The sequence below is a fragment of the Lissotriton helveticus genome, chromosome 11 (genome assembly GCF_964261635.1).
Source record: "Lissotriton helveticus chromosome 11, aLisHel1.1, whole genome shotgun sequence".
In the NCBI taxonomy this organism is placed as follows: domain Eukaryota; kingdom Metazoa; phylum Chordata; class Amphibia; order Caudata; family Salamandridae; genus Lissotriton; species Lissotriton helveticus.
The window spans coordinates 332749172-332764702 of record NC_136072.1 but is presented as its reverse complement, the minus strand read 5'-3'; the positions used below and the strand labels follow the sequence as shown (position 1 = coordinate 332764702).

At 45.0% G+C, this 15531-nt stretch overlaps 1 protein-coding gene across 6 annotated transcripts in view; it reads left to right on the top strand.

The window, feature by feature from the left end:
* Nucleotides 1-15531, top strand: part of SEPTIN2 (septin 2) — an 806446-nt gene that overhangs the window by 81628 nt on the left and 709287 nt on the right. The window contains exon 1 of one of the 6 annotated variants that reach the window (XM_078665714.1): nt 9948-10124. The exons of the other annotated variants lie outside the window; for them this stretch is intronic. The gene's annotated coding sequence lies outside the window, so the exon portion shown is untranslated. Of the gene's footprint in view, nt 1-9947; nt 10125-15531 lie in introns of those variants that run through there. 6 annotated transcript variants of the gene reach the window in all.

The following is a 15531-nucleotide window of genomic DNA, read 5'->3' as shown; positions in this document are numbered from 1 at the left end:
CCTAGGTGCCGACCTAGTGTCCGACCAGCAGTTCAAGGAGGTCTGACTGAATTTTCACTTTGCCCCAATTAATGCTCCCAGCACATTGAAAAAAACAACTTAAATCTCGTTCTGTGTTGGGACCTGAAATGTTTAGCCTAAAATCGTGGCTCCAGCGGGACCAACCTGTTTCGAGTATCCAGCTTAAGACTGCAAAGCAGCAGCAGGTACATTTTCAGCAGCGGCCCACTCAGGGAGTAGTTGTCTTCTCAAAAAGTGACAAAGTTCTTGCATTAAGACGTTATCTATATTTTTTGCTTCCACACTTTCACTAATACACTTGTAAGCAACCAGGGCTCCATTGCTGTCTGCCTCCAATCGCACCTAGGTCCCAATCTGAAGCTTTCATACGCTATTGTTGGTGCTTTGTTCTGTTTTGTGCTATTTTCAATTGTCTTTAAAAATTTATATCGCCAATACTTGTTTTTTTATTCCTCCTTTTTTTTCCTCCTAGAGAGTTACTATTTTTCAAATGGGTTGTAGTATTTTGGTTGACTCTTTCTACTATGTAGCCAATAAGACAAAGGGGAACCCCTGGTAAGCTAATGTAGGTAGAGAATCGGGGGAAATTCGAATTCACACAAAAGAAAGACCTTTCTCTACCTATATATTTCAATTTGTACTATGTATCAAGTTTTCAAATATTGACACTCTGACTGGACCTGGGAAACAATGTGTCTAACACATCATAAAGAAACAGTTCATGTTTATTTTTCTTTATTATTCATATTTTTTTCTTTATGTAAAGAGAACCGTTCCATAATAATGATACATTAAAAGGACAAAAGCAATATCATTTATACAGAAAAAAATAATCAAATCTGAGAAAGGTCATTCGCATACTCACTCAACCTCAATCCACTATCAAACCGCACCATTCAATGCAACCATCCCATTTATACTAAAGGCAAACAAGATGTTCCTTAGGACCCCACACAGTGTGTAAACAGTTTTCAAAGGTCAACATACAGATATCCAACTTTGCTCAAAATTTTAGATATTTTGCTTTTTTTAAAAAAAAATACCGCAGTGCATTATTCAAGAAATGCAAAAATATGCAAAGAAGTGGGGGCCTTATTCAAAACGCCGACGCGCGTTTCGGTGAACAACCCAGAGATTCGGATACCACCTTCTTCAGGGCGTAAAAGGACCGTATCAAACGAACCCAGGGAGAAATGGGACCTGTGCTAGAGAAAGGAACTGCTCAAAGCTGTAATTAATAGGCCCAAAGGTGGGGGGAAGCAGGGGAGCAAATCCGGCGTCCGCCAAAATACAAGCAGTCTTAAATGCATAAAATTGCGTCTAAATCGGTTATCTAAACCAGAACGGATCCCATCATCGTGTCGAATTTCCAAAGAAAACCAAATGGCTAAAGTGATCCGGTCTCCAGCAGCGAAAGCATGAAATAGACGATAATAACTGTGCTGATTTCGGAAGGCTGATCATGAAAGTCTGTCTGGTTAAGTTCGAGCAGACTATGCGTAATCAGAGATGATTAAGTAAATCTCCAAACGGTGTTGAAGGTTTATAGGAGGCTCATGGGAAACGGGATGAGCCTCAGTCAGTCAGTCAAATTTACTTTATTCAGTTTATGTGCAAACCATAAAAGCATACTAAAAGACATATAGTGTCAAAAGAGATATAAAAACCATGATTTACATATAAAAAACATTAAAAATATTTTTTTTAAAAATATATGCGAGTATTTACATACATAGAACAGCCAAAAAGGCAGTTTGGGTAAATTTCATCGGGACATGACAATAAGTTAAAACATGTACAATCTGGGCTTAGCATATTTTCCTCATGATTTTTACAGCAGCGTAAAGAAAGTAGGCAATGTTGAAGATTTCCCATACATTTGTCAACATCTGCAGATAGAGTAGAGCTGGCTTGACTTGCACAAAGCCCTTATTAGCTAAAATGGGAAAAATAAAGCGCTTCCGGATATCAGTAAGATGCTCACAAAAAAACATAAAGTGCATGATATCCTGCCCAGAGAAATTGTCACAAGTACAGGCCCCAAGAGCTTCAACCCTCTTCCAGCCTGGCGAATCACCAAGAAGAAAATGAAATTGATTTATTCTGAACCTAATCCATAAAAATCGGTGATTAGGGTTTGTGACAATATTCAAGTATGGTTCCATGGACAGGGTGGTTTTCCGTAATTGATGAGCCCTTACTGTCGCCTTTTCCAGCTCCCTCTATTCTCTTGCCATACTGGCTACTCGCAGATATGTTTCTTTAGTCTATTTTACATCTCCCCTCTGTAGCTTTTCTGGTGAGTTATACAATTCCGGTCTACTTAGCTTTTCTGATAAATTATGAACATATTTGAGCCAGGGGATACAATGCCCATGATCATGTACCATACAATCTTTCAGGATTTCGTGGGTTAGCACTAATTCAGGGTTTAACCAGGTCACTATCCATTTTAACAAGGGTGCCACAGCAATTGAATCTTCAACAAAACCTATTCCACATTCCTGATGGACAATGTAATTGGCTGTCGATTGCGGGACGGATAGAATGTTCCTAAGGAACCTATCTTCAACCATCTGGACTGCCTTCGCGTTCTTAATGCCCCACAGATCGGCCCCATACATCGCAAGGGATACACATTTAGCTTTATATATTTGAAAAAGGGCCTTCATTGGTCTGGCTCCTAGTTTGCGAGCAAAGCCTAGGACAGCCGATGTTGCTCTGGTCAAAACAGTTTTATTTGCCAAAATTTGAGTTCCCCAGGATCCCTGGTCGTCAAATAGAAATCCTAAATAGGGGAACGTCGAGACCCTAGTTAAAATATTCCCCTCACAATAAAGAGTTTTGACCCTTGTGGTTCTCTGACCAATAGCCATTACATGAGATTTGGAAAAGTTTACACTCTGGTCCAGTGATCTCATGAAAGCCGCGAAGGAGTTTAAAAGCAATTGAAGTCCTATCGCAGTTCTAGCTAGAAGAGCGGCATTGTCCGCATAAAGGAGTGCCGGGATCATATATTTCCCAGCAGGGGGAATATCTTTACGTGCGGCACGTAAAATGGAGCCCAAGTTATTAATATATAGTGTAAAAAGCAGGGGCGCCAAAATACACCCCTTCTTAACACCATTAACAATAGGTATTCCTTCGGTGCAATTGCCCATCTGGTCGTACCTCACAGTAGCAGACAAGTCCCTGTGTAGATCTGCTAAAAAGTTTTTGTCGACTCCTAGAGTCATGAGCATAGTCCACAATTTGGACCTGTTCACTCGGTCAAAGGCCGAGGACAGGTCCATAAAGGCCAGGAAAAGTGCACCCTTCTTAGCGACTGTGTATTTCCTAATTAATAATTGCAAGTTTAGGCATTGGTCTATCGTGCCCATCCCCTTTCTAAAACCATACTGCACGACAGAGAGTGTTCCTGTCTCCTCCAGCCAACCGGTTAGTTGGCTTAACACCACCCTTCCTAATACCTTAACTGAGGAGTCAATGAGAGATATCGGGCAGTAGCAGCTAGGATCCCCTCTATTACCTTTTTTAAAAATTGGGACTATAACGGATTTTGCCCATGTGTTAGGCAGACCCAGTTGACAAGCATTGACAAAGACATTATACAATATCTTTGACCATGTCTTAATGTCAGATTTAAAAAGGTCTGCCGGCATTCCGTCCGGTCCAGGGGCCTTATTGCTCGTCATTTGGGTTATTGCCTCCGATACCTCTAACTCTGTAAAAGATAAGGTATATTTCTCAATATTAAGGTGCTGGTCAACACATGTATCTTCACCATCATAGTTTAAAGTGACTATACCAGCCCTGTTCCTGAATACCACAGTCAAGTTCGCTATTACAGGTTTCATGAAAAAGGGGCCTATTGCCCACCGTCCAGAATTTAGCGCTATTATTGACTACATCTATAGATAAAAGCTCATTCCAAGCCTCCTCCCTAATTTCCTTCTTCCGGTTCCTTAAGGCCATTTAAATATGTGCCTTAGGCCGGCTATTGCTGATTTGTCCGGGGGGGGGGGGGGGGTAGATTTCAATGCAGCCAATAACTTCCGATGGGCTATGGAGCAATTGTGGTCAAACCATCTCTCCCCTACCCTTTCATGACCCTTACATGGCAGTTTCAGATCCCTGTCAATTTGAGCACAGATTTTAGAATAGGCCACCAAGACCTCCTCATCCACCCTGTCCTCTGTCAGACAGATGGACATTTCATGACCAATCTTAGCTACTAAGTTGTCATGAAACTCAAGAGGCACCACCCGGCACCATTTTAATCGACGAGCTTGGTCTGTGGGCCGTATATCTAGAATACCCACTGTCCTAATGGGTTTTTCCTTTTTCTTTAAATCATCTACCAAGGTCAGTGTGACAGGGTTGTAATCACTAAAGGTAGACCAGGAAACACTATACCCACTTACCCTATGGGCCACTGCTGTACTAACAAAAATATAATCAATAGTTGATCCAGGGCCCTTGCCTTTAAAAGTAGGGACTTCCCCCTCAGTTTGCTTTGGGTAAGTCAGGTCATTTTCTGCCACCAGTTCCTCCAAATAGGATCCCTGTGGTGAATGCTCAAAATGTATGTTCTCTTGGTCAGTTGATCCTAGACTATCCCAAACATAACAATTTCCTTTGCAGCTGTGTACATTAAAATCGCCCAGCACAAGAACCGAATAGCAATATGTAGTTTTTTTACTATATGATTCCAAAAAATCATGTAAACTGACTAAGTGTTCATTTAAAAGATCAAAATAATTATAAAAATTGACAATGAGCCAAATACCAGCATCCTTGGTTCGGATTTGTACGGCCAAACAATAAGGTGTACCAGTCTCCACTTTAGTATAAGTGCCCTCAATTCCTAGGGAGATCAAGGTCAGTAACCCTCCCTTTGCCCTCCCTATTGTGGAAGCAATTGCTGGTGACCAAAATGCTGTATAATCATCCCCAAAAATGTATTTTTAATATCCCAGGTTTCTGCAGCCCAATAATATCACACTCTGAGAGACAGTCCCTCCATTTAGTGTCGTTGGCCTTGTTACTTAGCCCAGCGATGTTCCAGCTAAGTATCCTTGTCCCTACGTGAGTGTTCCTCATCGGGGTACTTAATGCAAGAGACTCCTTATTTGCTGCAGTCCCACTGGGCGTGATAATCTCTGCTATTACTGGGGGATCCAGTCAATCTATCTCTTCAAGGTTTGTAAATATCTCAAATCTGTTTTGCGTTGGAACAATAATTTCATTTGGTACCCAGGGTTGTACCCTGCCAGACACGTCTATCCTGCTTTTTTCTATTGGTAATATCTTGCGATAAAAGAACCCTAGGGGTAATATATTAATACCTACACCCCTTAGGTTCCTTGTCCCTGCCCTCTCAATATCAATTTAACAGTTTGCGGAGACCCAAAATTAAGCACCACACAGTCCCCACCACTCAATTTAACAGAGTCCCCGATCCAGGGGACTCTGCGTGACATTTTAAAATCTCTGAAGCGGCAGCTGCCCAACCCAGTTAGATTGTCGAGATGATGGAGGGCTTTATTTCTAAGAGATGACCAATGTTCCTCCGTTCCCTGCGTAGGGGAGTACTGTGGGTTCACACTTAATGACATATTTTTACTTGGGGTGACAATGTTTTGTGGGCGGCCCTTCCTTCCCTGAGAGCCCCTAGTTTTAGGTACCTTGCTAGCCTGATGTGTGGTAACTGGAGTACTGCCTGCCTTTCTTTTCTTTGATGTAATACTAGTGCTGGCAGCAACCCCACCATTCCCTGCGTGCGCTAAACGTTGCTGATGAGTAAGGATCTTTGTAGAGGTGGGTTGGTTAGGGGGCGGATTTTCCGCAGCAGGGGTTAAGGTATCTGAAGCTACAGGCAAGGATGCAGTAGCTGGATTAAGTATCTGGACCTCGTGTGTGTTTTGTGCCCCTCTTGTTTCCATTGTGTCTGTCAATACCGACCTCTGCTGAGAGAATCCCACAGGGGCCCGGTTAAAGTCTAGGGACAGCCTTTTTTGGGTCTTCTCAATCTCCTGTAGTAGTTCAGATTCAGCCCTAATAAAAAATGTGTCAAGGGTCCCAGCGACGCTTAACCCCCCTCCTCCTTTAGTTTGGCCCCTTTTCATTTTTAACAAGGGAGCCCAGACAATAAAAAAAGGAAAAAAGAACTATTACAACAACCTTCAATAAATTCTCACACAAAAGTCTTACTTGCAGACCCAAGTTCTTTAAGGTTCCTTGTTGCACAAACGGTCCAAATGAAAGGGGGATGGCCCAGCCCAGTCGCTGAAGGGCGCAGACTGGCCCGGGCAGTGCCCGGGCACGCCCGCGTGCGTCCCGCGCTGCGGGAGGCGCTCTGTTGCCTGATGAGCCTCCGGGCGCTGGTGAATGACGCGGTGAGTGAGCGGCGCGTATGGCTGCCGGGAGAGCGAGTCCCCCGCTGACGCTGCTGCTCCGGGCGTGTCTGGTAGGTAAGCCCCCAGCTGGCTGGTGTAACAAGACCCCACTGGCGCTTCTCCAAAGAGCCCCAGTCAATCGGGAGCGGCATAGCCCCGGCGTCCGAACAGTAAAATAGCCGGAAGCACGTTCAGGAAAGTGACGGACGATTATGTGTTAGACACATTGTTTCCCTGGTCCAGTCAGAGTGTCAATATTTGAAAACTTGATACATAGTACAAATTGAAATATATAGGTAGAGAAATTTCTTTCTTTTCTGTCTTTCTACTATGTATGCAATTCTTTTCACGTTGCCTTTGATTTGAGCTTGACTGCTTTCGGTCACTTTACCGGGGATTGAGCACAGGTTTAGTTAATTTGTTTAACATTTAGCAGGTGGTTGCTTTATCTTTTGAGGGGGACACTTGTTCACTCCAAATAAAATATTGACTTCATTGTTTAATATTTAATGGCGTACTAATTACATATGTAAAAATGTTTTGGTTTATATACACTAACCTGGGCATATAAGGCCTTAATCTACCTGTGAGAATCCTACTCCATAATTTGTATTCTATGTTAAGTATGGAAAGTGGTTGATATGGCTCCTATCCAAAGGGTCACAACTTGTCTTGGGCAATGCAACAATCCTGAGTCTCACTAGTAGTACTTGGCAGACAGATCTCATGGGAGGCATTATATAACTTTCAGTTTGGGTGTTAATAGACTGGAGCAAGCACTGACAAAGCCAATAGGTCTTGGCAATCCGAGATTAATAGGCGCTGTCAATGTTAATGCTTATAGGTTTTATTTTATTTATTTGTTAAGCTTGTAAGGCGTGCAGCTACCCAAAAAATGTTTCCCGGTGCCAAGATGGAGCAAAACAGCAGCGCAGAACCTATCCTAGATGTTACTGGTCAAATAGCCATGTCTTGACATTTTTTCGGAAGCGCACATAGTTGGTTTCTTTCCGTATGAAGGTGGGAAGTGTATTTCAGATAGATGGACCTAAATAGGAGAAAGATCTCCCACCCACTCTAGAAAGTTTAAACCTCGGCACACAGAAAATTGCCGCGGTTTGAGATCGTAGATGACAAGTGGGTACATAAGGATGCACTAGTGCTTGAAGGTATTTAGGAGCAGTACCAGATTTAATATTGAACATATAGCTCAGGGCTTTGAATTTAATACGATTCTCCACCCTGAGCCAGTGTAGGTCACGTAGATGGCCATAAATGCTAGATGTTTTAGAAACCTAGGTGTTTATCTTCGAAATCTACCCTGCTCCATCCCAAGGGGGAAGTCTGGGTTAGCAAAAATAGGTGTCATGGGCGATGGTAAAGAGGTGAGGCCAGCTTTAACTGCCACTACAACCCATACTTTCAGGGTTGTGCTAGTCACAGAAGACGAGAAGAGTCTCCAAGCCCTATGTCGGAAAGGCAGCCACATCTCCCTCCAAATGTGGGTGCCAGCCACTGCCTGGTCCATAACGACCCAAAGTTTCCCAGAGAGGGGCATATTCCACTCAATGAGGTAGCAGAGCTGGGTAGTTTGGTAATAGCGCGACACACAGCAAGGGCACCGCCAGTCCATAGTTGCGCTGTGAACCAGGTTTGGTTTTTATATTAACAGTAAAATCTGAGTAGTTCAGACGTGCCTTCTCAGACAATCCTACTCACATTTTCCAGAGACTTCTGAAGTTGGGAGGATAATCCGCCTCATCTGAGCAGATACACCCTTTGTATTGGCTTACGGTCTAGACAAGCTTGGAAGGATGAAAAGTTCCCAACATCGTGCAAACCCCTATCACTTAAAACAATTTTCTATTCTTTTCTACTCTCCTCCTTTAAAAATGACTGAGCAATCAAATAGTTCAGGGGAGGAGGAGGAGTTTGCTAATGCTCTTAACGTTAAAGAGAACTGCAGACAGGCAGTGGCTCTAAAATTGTTAGAACATGGGTTACCTGCAACAGGTGGCCATGTTACCTTTGTGACTGAGGCACACAAGGTGTTCTATTCCTGTTCGGATCAGAGGTATTCTATTCCTGGATAAAATTCCCACCTGCAGATCCACAGACACTATTATTCCATAAATAAATTGAAGTGGATCCGCTGGAAGAATTTATCCCATACGAGGACTTTGAAGTCCTGTTAACGTACCAGCAACATAAAAACTGGTTTAGAGGCGCCCTCAAATGCACAACTTCAGGCATAAGACTAGATCCGTTTGGCATAGGAGGTGCGACATGGCTGGTCTTAATTGCTTACACTTCACATTCTGAGGTAGACACACTCCCAGTAGGGGAAGTGCGTAACACTATACAAAGAAATAGTCCGGCTATATAGACCTATTGCCCAGTTCGTCATGTGAACACTCATCACAACCTGCGAGAGCTGCTCCACTTGGATTAGTCCAGACCCAGCCCACACCAATAATTAGTCCACAAACTCTAAAGGCAATAATGGGAGCCTTCCCATCAAAAAGGGATCATGTCCCATTCTGGATGCCCTAAAAATAGCACAGTTGTAGGCAGTATTTCCCCGTACGGGTCCGCAGGAAAAACACAGAATGTTAGTAATTTGCTTGCCAACGGGAATGGTTCCCTCAGGACCTAGTACCACAGGGGGAACAATCTTTGCTGCAGTATACACTGTAACCCAACCATATCGGCTATTCCTGAAGTATTAAAACCAATACAAAAGGAGTATGGGACAGGACCTGCCTTGGACTTGGGGATTAAACTGATGGGTAATTTTGACCAAGTCTTGGCAATTATGCTGAGCAACATCAAGTGGGCAGCAGCAGTAGTGGCTATACGCCAACGCCTAAGGGAAACTCCTCATGTGAACCAAGAGGATGCACTACCAAAAATTATCGCAGACACCTATGCTTTACCAGGTAGAGATAGTTTGGGGCCAAACCAGGGAAACCACTAGTGTTGAGTAGTTCTGAGAAAGAGAACACAAAGCAAGTTCCCATTTCTTCTAAAAAGAAATTGAATAATAGTCCACCTAAAAACAATAATAACAGAAACACTCGACTGTTAAGGCGTGGGTCTCCCCAACGGGAGTCCTCTGAAAAGAGGTACAACCATAGGAATCGTGATAACATTAGGAAACCTGACGGGTATCAGGATACTGATACAAGTTCCTTTTAGTTCCTTTCAGGATTCATCAAAAATCTCGGAGAGGCAAGGACGGTCACAACAAAAAATTGAAGATCGACCAAAGGGAAAAAAGGAAACCCATCACACTTCAGATTTCATTATCAAACAGGAAGAGCAACCTAAAGCAAAGACTCAATTCAAAAAGAAGAAAGTAGCTGGCTTAAAATTCGAAATGCACAGGTTAGTGAGGACTCCGCTTCTGAACGGGGAATGGGCTCCGACGAAGTTAGACAGCACGGCAGAAGTAACAATATCTCGCCAGAACCTTAAGCAATTTCTGGTGACAGCAGAATTGAATGAATACATCACGGTGGAGACACCAGATACACGAGAGTGTCACACATCGTCTACACGAAATTCAATATCCAAACGGAGGAAAATTCCTTCCAAGCTGAAACTAGGCTCTGCCGGCTGATCCTTCGACAAGCCGAGATCTGACATCCCTTGCGGGGTACCATCCTTGACGCAGAGACTGGATTCTTCATTCAGAACCATCAAGTGAGTAGTTAGTACTTTCCTGGGGAATTCTTGGCTCCATTAGGTTCCATTAGGACATATCCTAGCACTTACACATACGTGCTTCACCTACACATCTAGCTAGGCACAGTTAGGTAGGCTACGCATTGTAGGAGTTTGCCAATGTTTTTGTTTATATATTATGCTTTTATTCATCTATGGTAGAAGTGTATATGCCATTTACAATATTGATACTAGTGATCATATTTGTCTGCTCCTGTCTTTTTATTGTCACAGCTAACATGTTTCATTCTAGAATGATGCTTGACCAATAAATAATTATTTAAACCGTTCAATTAGTCATTCTGTGTATTCTGAGAAAAGCAAGCACGAGTGACTGAGCGAAAGATACTGTGTTGTTTCCACGATATCAGAGTAATCTGGGTTGTCATGTTCAGTGGTTGCCAGAAACTACATACACCACTATAGAATACGGGGGCATACTAGTGGCACTGTAGAGCTAGCTGGTCTAATGGCTGACTCATCCTATGGGGGTGTCCAGAGTCTGTCTGCACACCAAGCCCTCAGTTTAGGTCAACCAAAATGTGCAGGTCCTAGGGGGTCCTGGGAACTACACAACATGGCCTGGCGGCCAGTCCTCCCTTCCGTCTCGCTTGTTACATTAAGTGCTTCTGGAGTTTAGGTTTCTTGCCTCCTCATATGAAGTTGTTAATATCAAGTTGGAGTGAGCAAATTGCGCCGGGAGGTGGGAACAACACAAGTTTGAAAGATGTAGCGGACGCGGGGACAGATGGCCACAAAACTGCAATCCAGCCAAGCCATGAAAGGGGTAAGCGGTTCCATATTGCTCGGTCCTTGCAAATCTGGGTGGTTAGAGACGCATAGTTGGCTGCCACGGTCCTAGGTAGCGTCTTGCAATGTAGACACCGAGATAAGGAAAGAACTCGGACACCCATTGAAAGCGAACTGAGCTTTCTGAACGTGCTCAGTCTTCTAGGTTGCTGTGAGATTCAGGATCTGGGACTTTGGCCTGTTAACCCAAAACAGAACCAAATGTCTGGAGCTCCGCTGCGATAGCCAAAAATTAAGTTAAAATCCTGTGTGACCCAAAAAATATCGGCATCGACACATAGGCTGACCAAATGGCGACCAGGGCCAAACGGAATGACAATAGCTGCCAGGTTATCTTTCAACCTTTGTGCCAGTGGCTTCATGTAGAGTGCAAAAAGGAGCAGGGAGATTTGGCAGCCCTGACAGGTGCCTCCTGGCATGGGAAAGCATTGGGATCGGGCTTGGTTAACCCTGACCGATGCACGGGTAGCGCTATAGATGCACCAAACTCACTTCCCAAACCTCTCACCAACTCCGAACCGCTTCAAAGTCTCCAAGGTAGTGCCAATGGACCCGGTTGAACACTTTCTCCATGTCGATGGAAAGCGAAAGCACCTCTTTGTGTAACCGTTGTGCTTTGTCTATGAGATGACAAATACATTTGCTATTAGCGCCACATTGGCGAGAGGGGATGAAGCCCAACTGATCTGAATCAATGAGCTCAGGCATAGGAGGATTGAGACTGTGTGCCAAGACTCTTGAAAGAGTTTCAAATTGATGTTCAGCAGCGAGATGGGCCTTTAAGACCCGCTTTGAGTGGGATCCTTACTGGGTTTGGGGATCACCAAAATAGAAGCCTCGAGCATAGACTCAGAGTGCCCAAGTCAGAGAGAGAATTGAAAAGTCATGTGAGAAGAAAGTTTTGTAAAACTCAACACTAAAAATGTCTGGGCCGGGGGATTTTCAGGTTTCAGTCAGCCAATAGCTGTGATCAACTCCTACATTCGGATTGGTCTATCTAATGTATCGGCGGGAGGAAGGGGAGTGAGGACAGCCCCGTTAAGATAATCCTGGCAGTCAGTGGTCCGGCCGTACGCGGAGGAGTACAAGGAGGCATATAATGCCTGAAAAGCTGTAGCGATGCTCTCAGCGTCTCTGACCTTGCCCCGGAGTCTGCTGTGATTGTCCATACTGAGCATGCATATTGTTTACTGCGAAGTTGGTGTCTGACATACGACCCCCCCCGCACCCGCCCCTCCCCCGGTTGTTGGCCAAATAGAATCTATGCTTAAGACGCAGCATAGCATATTCAGCCTGGTCTAGGTCTAACCACTGAAGCTGTAGGCGCTCCTCCTCCAACTCTCTCCACACCCTAGGGGCGCCTGATCTCTTATGGGTGGCTTCTAACTCAAGAGAGCCTCCTTCCAAGAGCCACCCTTTTATTGCGCCACATATGGTTCTCGGGTGCTGCACAAGCAATGAGCTCACCTCTGGTGACCAGGTTCAGGGCCTCCCATACTGATGCTAGTGAGATGGCCCTTTATCGTGAAGGGCTAAATAATCCTTAAGCACTGTCCAAACTACATTCACTGTTGTGGGGGACGGAAGCATGGTGTTGAGAAACCACCAACCCGGGAATGGAGAGGTGGAGGAAGGCGTGTGGAGCGTCTGAGTAATAGGCGAATGATTGGAGAGGGAACGGTAATCAATTTTAGTGTCTATCACCTGATGTAGCAAGGTATTCTCTTGTGAACCGTGGAAAAAAAGGTATCGTCCCTATCCCCTGGGTGGCGCCAACGCCACAAGTCGCACAAACCACAATCTGAGACCCTCGGGCGAAAAAGCTCCAGTCTGGCCAGATCTTTGCCCAGAGTGGTTCATCCCAGAGTCCATCACCAAATTGAGATCTCCCCCCACCACCACAGCTGCATCTGGAGGACCTAAGCCAGAGGACCAATCAGGGAGAACTCTTGGGTGCGTAGACGGAAGCAAGTGTGAAATGATGGGTACCCACCCGCAGCAGAAGGGCCAAGAGACGGCCCTTAATCTTCACTGACCCAGGGACGTTTTCTGGAGAGGAGAATGGCTACCCACCTTCCTTAGTGATACCGGATGACCAGCATTGCTGTGGGAAGCACCTGGTTTGTATCCTATAGATATCTTTGCACAGAAAATAGGTCCCCTGTTGGAGGAAGATTTCCCCTCTCACATTTTCAAGCAATGAAAGGATGGCTAATCTTTGTGGGGTTGTTTAGGCCTTGAACATTGAGGCTTAACAGTTTAAGCTCTATGGGAAGTGAGTGGAAGACACTTGCTATGTTCAGGACGCCCCCTTAACCAGGTCGATAGACTGGAATAGATGTGTCAGGTCATTGTGTAGGTAAAGGACCACCACCCCAGGTAACACTCATGTGTGCACATGCATGTTGGAAGAAAAACAACCTTAGAGAGTAGGGAAATAGTCCATCAGATGTGGAAACATAGAAGTGGGGGTTACAACATTAGGCACATCCATCAACATAACCCACATGGGTCCCGTTGCCCGCCCCGCCCTCTGAAGTCTACCCACCACATTCAGACCCTCGTATTATACCCCTGGGGTAAAGGTACAGAGATATCCACTCCGTCTCCAGACAGGGAGCAAAGAACAGTTGCACGCTACCATGCAATGGTGTCCAAGTAAGGGTGATGACCCTCCTGGGTTGATTTGTGGCACTCCCTGCGCCGCTCTGTCCGGCTGGTCTCTCATGTCGACAAGGTCTGCGACCCTTGTTGTGTGAAATTAATGTCTAGTACTTTGCAGGCCTCTACCAATGAGTGTAGTTTGTAAGTCTTACCCCCTAGATGGAATATGAGGCAGAAGGGGTGGCCCCGGGAGTAAGGAGTGCCAGTGTTCCTCAGGTGAGCTGCAACTGGGCGAAAGTCTATTTTTATGTAGTGATCACTGCCAGATCCTGGTGTAGCTGGGGTGTATGACCCTGAAACTGCAACGGATGGACCTCACCAGCTTGACATAGGATAGTTTTATTTAGTTTTAATATCATGGACACACCCCAGGATATCAGTTGGAGGTTGCTTCGTGGCTCATGGTGGCCTTACTCAATGGCATTGAGTTTGATTTCTTCTTCTGCTGGGCAGCCCAAATTCAGGTGGAAAAGGGCCAGAACATACTCCTCCAGATCTTAGGCTTCTGAGGCAGTCTGGACCCCCCTTATACGAAAGTTATGCTTCCTGGACCTGTTGTCAAGGTCCTCCACATGTGCCTGCGGTCAATCTGCTGCTATCGGTTTCACCCCTCATCAGTCAGGATAGCTTGACTCCAGTGGCATGTTCAGCACGGGACCTTGTCTGGGCATACCCATCTCACTCGGGGTGACAAATAGAAAAAGTACAATTGATGGACAGAATGCAGAACAATGCCATACATTCACCCCAGTACAGAGATCTGGGCCTAAATCCATCGTTTTTTTGCTTGCCATTCCAGTTTGGACCCAGCTATATGTAAATCAGTCTTGACCCTGCACCCAATGGGAACAGTCCAGCCTGAACTGCCAGGCCAGGTCATCCCTGGACTGGAAACAAGTATCCTAGGACCTGTTTTGAGGTTTCACCTCTCATCAGCCAGAATACCTGACTCCAGTAGCATGGAGAGCACAGGACCCATGTCTGGGCATACCCGTACCACTCGTATAGGGCCAGGTCTGAACTGGGGTGGCATGGTGAGCAAAAGAATGATAATTTAACCCAGATCTCTTGACTGGGGGTGAATGTTTTGATTTGTTCTGCATTCCGTCCATCAATTGTGTGTCTTTTGCTTCCTCGCCCTAAGTGCACCGGTGTGAGAAGTTGGCCTGGTATATGATGTCCACAGTTCTGTGGGCACCTTGTATCAGTACAAAAAATCCCTTATGGTGATGGTTGTAAGTCAACCTTAAAAGACAAGCTATCCTAGGGGTAGCATGGACTAAGCAGCCTTAAAGGCTTAACTCAAGAGGGCATGTGAAGCCAGCTGTTTTACCATATGCAATCCTGTAATATCAAATGAAAGGACACCACACAAGTTATATATTTTAAAAATAAATGTATTTATTCTCAGAATAATCCCCAATACTCTTTATGAGTAATGAAGCACAAGCATTTAAAAAAAAGCACAATATAACATGAAAGTTGCACAATTATGGATAGGGCCGGTGGCCACTCAAACCATATATCAAAAAAGTGGTATAAGTATCACTAATCGATCAGTGGTAAGGCCTAGGGCCTTGGGAATCGCTGGGACTACACTGGACTAACAGCAGTTAGGACGGGAGTAGCCCGCGGGATTCGGGTGCAGCGCTTAAAGCGCACGCATGCACCAATGCAAAGTCAATGGTGCGTAAAAGTTATCGAGTTAGTTTTAAGAGTCTTCCGACTGGACTAGAAGGACAAAACTTTAGACTTCGACACTAGAGGTGTAAACCACTACAGGAGCACCGGCGTTCAAGAGTTACCTCACCCACAGGAAGTGGGTGCACAGGTGCAAAAAGCGTGTCTGGTTTCGTCGTGAAGATCTAGGGTGCCTGGAGATGAATATGCTGCAGGCGTCCAGAAGAGAAGT